Raw genomic sequence first — 6,613 nt, forward strand, 5'->3', positions numbered from 1 at the left:
TATGAAGTAGTCATCATCCCGAGCTTTGTCAAACATTCATAACGTCTGCATCTGCTCCTGCAATAGGTATGTCACCTAGCGGTGCATTGTGCAACAATGAGGATAATCCTCAGATCACGGACCAAGTCCGCAACTTTGCTACTATCATCTTTCAACTTAGTTTTCTCTAGGAACATATCAAAAATAAACGGGGAGCTATATCGCGAGCTATTGATCTACAACATAGTTATGAAAATACTACCAGGACTAAGTTCATGATAAATTAAAGTTCAATTTAATCATATTACTTAAGAACTCCCACTTAGATAGACATCCCTCTAATCATCTAAGTGATCACGTGATCCATATCAACTAAACCATGTCCGATCATCACGTGAGATGGAGTAGTTTTCAATGGTTATGTTGATCATATCTACTATATGATTCACGCTCGACCTTTCGGTCTCAGTGTTCCGAGGCCATATTTGCATATGCTTGGCTCGTCAAGTTTAACCGAGTATTTCTGCGTGTGCAAAACTTGCTTGCACCCGTTGTATATGAACGTAGAGCTTATCACACCCGATCATCACGTGGTGTCTCGGCACGACGAACTTTGGCAACGGTGCATACTCAGGGAGAACACTTATACCTTGAAATTTTAGTAAGGGATCATCTTATAAAGCTACCGCCGAACAAAGAAGAATAAGATGCATAAAAGATAAACATCCCATGCAGTCAAAATATGTGACATGATATGGCCATGATCATCTTGCGCCTTTGATCTCCATCTCCAAAGTACCGTCATGATCTCTATCGTCACCGGCATGACACCATGATCTCCATCATCTTGATCTCTATAAACGTGTCGTTACATGGTCGTCTCGCCAACAATTGCTCTTGCAACTATTGCTATCGCATAGCGATAAAGTAAAGCAATTATTTGGCGCTTGCATCTTATGCAATAAAGAGACAACCATAACGCTTCTGCCAGTTGCCGATAACTTCGACAAAACATGATCATCTCATACAACAACTTATATCTCATCACGTCTTGACCATATCACATCACAACAAGCCCTGCAAAAACAAGTTAGACGTCTTCTACTTTGTTGTTGCAAGTTTTACGTGGCTCCTACGGGCTTAGCAAGAACCGTTCTTACCTACGCATCAAAAACACAATGATATTTCGTCAAGTATGTGTTGTTTTAACCTTCACAAGGACCGGGCGTAGCCACACTCGATTGAACTAAAGTTGGAGAAACTGACACCCGCCAGCCACCTATGTGCGAAGCACGTCGGTAGAACCAGTCTCGCATAAGCGTACGCGTAATGTCGGTCCGGGCCGCTTCATCCAACAATACCGCCGAATCAAAGTATGACATGCTGGTAAGCAGTATGACTTGTATCGCCCACAACTCACTTGTGTTCTACTCGTGCATATAACATCTACGCATAAACCTGGCTCGGATGCCACTGTTGGGGAGCGTAGTAATTTCAAAAATTTCCTACGCACACGCAAGATCATGGTGATGCATAGCAACGAGAGGGGAGAGTGTCGTCCACGTACGCTCGTAGACCAAAAGCGGAAGCGTTAGAACAACGCGGTTGATGTAGTCGTACGTCTTCACGATCCGAACGATCCAAGTACCGAACGTACGGCACCTCCGAGTTCAGCACACGTTCAGCTCGATGATGTCCCACGAACTCCGATCCAGCAGAGCTTCGAGGGAGAGTTCCGTCAGCACGACGGCGTGATGACGGTGATGATGATGCTACCGACGCAGGGCTTCGCCTAAGCACCGCTACGATATGACCGAGGTAGATTATGGTGGAGGGGGCACCGCACACGGCTAAAAGATCAATTGATCAAATTGTGTGTCTATGGGGTGCCCCTTGGCCACGTATATAAAGGATGGAGGGAGGAGGAGGCCGGCCCTCACAGAGCGCGCCCATGTGTGGAGTCCTACTAGGACTCCCTAGTCCCAGTAGGATTCCTCCTCCCACATGGAATAGGAAAAAGGGAAGGGAGAAGGAGAAGGAAGAAAGGGCCCCCCCCCCTTCCTAGTCCAATTCGGACCAGTCCATGGGGAGGGGTGCGGCCACCCTTTGAGGCATTTCTCTCCTTTCCCGTATGGCCCATTAAGGCCCAATACGAATTCCCGTAACTCTCCGGTACTCCGAAAAATACCCGAATCACTCGAAACCTTTTCGATGTCCGAATATAGTCGTCCAATATATCAATCTTTACGTCTTGACCATTTCGAGACTCCTCGTCATGTCCCAGATCTCATCCGGGACTTCGAACTACCTTCGGACATCAAAAAAAATAAACTCATAATACCAATCGTCGCCGAACGTTAAGCGTGCGGACCCTACGGGTTCGAGAACTATGTAGACATGACCGAGACATGTCTCCGGTCAATAACAAACAGCGAAACCTGGATGCTCATATTGGTTCCTACATATTCTACGAAGATCTTTATCGGTCAAACTGCATAACAACATACGTTGTTCCCTTTGTCATCGGTATGTTACTTGCCCGAGATTCGATCGTCGGTATCTCAATACCTAGCTCAATCTCGTTGCTGGCAAGTCTCTTTACTCGTTCCGTAATGCATCATCCCGCAACTAACTCATTAGTCACATTGCTTGCAAGGCTTATAGTGATGTGCATTACCGAGAGGGCCCAAAGATACCTCTCCGACAATCGGAGTGACAAATCCTAATCTCGATCTATGCCAAGTCAAAAAGTACCATCGAAGACACCTGTAGAGCACCTTTATAATCACCCACTTACATTGTGACGTTTGGTAGCACACAAAGTGTTCCTCCGGTAATCGGGAGTTGCATAATCTCATAGTCATAGGAACATGTATAAGTCATGAAGAAAGCAATAGCAGTAAACTAAAATGATCAAGTGTTAAGCTAACGGAATGGGTCAAGTCAATCACATCATTCTTCTAATGATGTGATCCCGTTTATAAAATGACAACTCATGTCTATGGCTAGGAAACTTAACCATCTTTGATCAACGAGCTAGTCAAGTAGAGGCATACTAGTGACACTATGTTTGTCTATGTATTCACACATGTATCAAGTTTTCGGTTAATACAATTCTAGCATGAATAATAAACATTTATCATGAGATAAGGAAATAAATAATAACTTTATTATTGCCTCTAGGGCATATTTCCTTCAGGGTGCTCATGCTAGCCTCAAAGAGTCTCATGATCAACTCCAAGTGAAGCTAACTAAGGAAAAAGCCACTTTTCCTCATATGGTTTTAATTGATAATGCAAATGCTACTAACCCGTGATGTGAGCATCTGCATCTTGTGGAGGAGAATGCAAATTTGAAGGAGCAACTTGAGAAATGCCTTGTGTCTTGCATACATGGTGAGAATAACCTCAATGACCTTTTGAGCAATCAAAAGGAAGCTGTGGGCAAGGAGGGAATTGGGTTTGGACCCAAGTCCAAAAACAAGAAGAAGAATGACAAGGCCAAACGACCTCCTCCTCTCAAGCAAACTTTTGTGAAGGAGGGAGAGGGTGCTTCTAAGGAGAAGAAGAACAATTAGAAGGGTGGTGGTGTCAAGAAGGGCAATGCCACCCCTTCCAACAAAGCCGACGACTTTAACCCTTCTTATGTGTTATGCCATGCTAGTGATGGGCATGTTTATGCTAAATTTGTTGGTTCTCCTTATGATTACATTGAATGGTCTATTTGGGTTCCTAAGACCCTTATTACTAACATCAAAGGACCCATTACAAAATGGGTACCTAAAACCAAGCATTGATCTCTTGTAGGTGATTGCTTCCGGTGGGGGATCATGGTTGCTCGATAGTGGAGCCACAAATCATATGACCGGAAGCAAGGACTTGGTGGTGGATGTGCACAAGATTTCATCTATGCCCACAAATGTCGAGTGGGGTGATGCCTCGTCTTCTAAGGTATTGGGTCTTGGCAAGGTTGTCATTTCTCATGATCTCACGATCGAGAAAGTCATGCTTGTTGAGTCCCTTGCATACAATTTACTTTCTGTTCGTCAACTTGCACTCATGGGCTTTGCCACCTTCTTTGATATTGATACCGTGGCCCTCTTGTGGAGCAAGACTCTTAAAGTAGCCTTTGTTGGGCATGTTGAGAACGGTCTTTATGTGATTAACTTTTCGGAGCGACCCACTAAGACCGCGACATGCCTAATGGCTAAAGTTGACGTGGGATGGCTTTGGCATCACCGTTTAGCCCATGTCAATATGAGATCTTTGCAAAGTCTTATCAAGGGGGACCATGTCCGTGGACTAACAAATGTTAGCTTTGCCAAAGATCGTGCTTGCAGTGCTTGTATAGAAGGAAAGCTACATGAGAAGGCTCACCCTCCCACGACTATCATCTACTCGAAGAGGCCCTTGGAGCTCCTTCACTTGGATCTCTTTGGACCTCCATCCTTTGATAGTCTTGGGGGTAGAAAGTATTGCTTGGTGATTGTGGATGATTATTCAAGATACACTTGGGTATATTTCTTCAAGAGGAAGAGTGAGACCCAACAAACCGTCATCAACTTTGCAAATGAAGCTCAACGCCAACACAATGCAAAGATCTTGACGATAAGAAGTGACAGCGGCACTGAGTTCAGGAACTACACCTTGGATGAGTTTCTTAGTGATGACGGGATCAAGCATCAATATTCCGCACCTTACACCCCTCAACAAAATGCTGTAGCAGAGAGGAAGAACCGGACGTTGATGGATGCGGCAAGGACCATGATGGCGGAGTTCAAGTCTCCATACAACTTTTGGGCCGAAGCCATCAACACCGCTTGTCATGCATCCAATCGGCTCTATCTCCGCAAAGGCTTGAACAAGACTCCGTATGAGATACTCACTGGCAACAAGCCCAACGTCAAGTACTTCCGGGTGTTCGGGTGTAAGTGTTTCATTCTCAAGAAAGGTGTTCGTTTGTCTAAATTTGAGGCTAGATCTCATGAGGGCATATTTGTTGGTTATGCTACAAACACTCATGCTTACCGTGTCCTCAACAAGTCCACTGGAATCATTGAGGAGATGTGTAACGTGGAGAATAATGGCTCCCAAGTGGAGCAAAGTGGTACTTGTGATGTAGGTTATGAAATTCCTCCCCAAGCCATAATAATAAAGGGTGTTGGTCATATCCTACCCGTTGAGGAACCCCTTGTGGCCGAAGGAGAAGGACAATGTTCCTCTCTTGTGGAACCATCACCAACCCAAGACCCACACGCTTTCGAAGAACAAAGTGAAGGCCCTCAACCAAATGAACAAGATCAAGGGTAAGATCAACTTCAAGATGGTGGTGAACCACCAAGTGATGCCCAAGGTCAAGTTCTCACCACCGAGCAAGTTCAAGATCAAGAACAATCTCAAGACGACGCTCAAGATGATCAAGTTACCGCTCCTCAACTCTCGCTTGAGCAGGAATTGGAGCGTCGTGCCGCCAAGATTGCCTCCAAGCTCACTACCAAAGATCATCACATGAAGAATGTGCTTGGAAGCTTAAGAAAGGGGGTAAGCACTCGTAGACAATTAGCAAACTATTGTGAACATCACGCGTTTGTCTCTTGTGTTGAACCCCAAAAGGTCGATGAGGCGCTCGAGGATTCGGATTGGCTCAATGACATGCATGAAGAACTCAACAACTTCGAGCATAACAAGGTGCGGAGATTGGTGCCAAGGCCAACGGGGAACCATAATGTCATTGGAACCAAGTGGGTATTCAAGAACAAGCAAGATGCTCATGGAATTATTGTTCGCAACAAGGCTCGTTTTGTAGAATAAGGCTACTCCCAAGTCAAGGGTATCGACTATGCTGAAACCTTTGCTCCCATTGCTCGCCTTGAATCTATTTGTTTGTTGATTGCTTATGCTTCTCATCATAACTTCGAGTTGCAACAAATGGATGTGAAGAGTGCTTTTCTTAATGGTCCTATTAATGAGTTGGTATATGTCAAACAACCCCCGGGGTTTGAGGATCCCAAGTTCCCCAATCATGTGTACCACCTCGATAAGGCACTCTATGGCCTTAAACAAGCCCCACGTGCGTGGTATGTGCACCTTACCGAGTTGTTGCAAGATCGTGGATTTGAAATTGGGAAAATCGACCCCACTCTTTTTACTAAGAAGGTCAAAGGGGAGTTGTTTGTATGCCAACTATATGTTGACGATATTATCTTTGGTTCCCCTAACAAAGCTTTCAATGAGGAATTTGCCGCTCTCATGACCTAGAAGTTCAAGATGTCCATGATGGGAGAGTTGAATTTCTTTCTGGGGTTCGAAATCAAGCAAAGAACAGAAGGAACCTTCATCAACCAAGCCAAATACACTCAAGACATGCTCAAGAGATTCAAGCTAAGTGATGTCAAGCCGGCTTCCACTCCAATGCCCGTCAAATGCCAACTTGACATAGATCCCAATGGTAAAGCGGTGGATCAAAAGGTATATCGCTCCATGATTGGCTCCTTGCTTTACCTTTGTGCATCTAGACCGGATATCATGTTGAGTGTGGGAATTTGTGCACGGTTTCAAGCCACACCTAAGGAAAGCCACTATGTGGCGGTCAAGCGAATCTTTCGATATTTAGCTCATACCACAAACTTTGGCTT

The sequence above is a fragment of the Aegilops tauschii genome, chromosome 7 (genome assembly GCF_002575655.3).
Source record: "Aegilops tauschii subsp. strangulata cultivar AL8/78 chromosome 7, Aet v6.0, whole genome shotgun sequence".
NCBI classification, from domain to species: Eukaryota; Viridiplantae; Streptophyta; class Magnoliopsida; order Poales; family Poaceae; genus Aegilops; species Aegilops tauschii.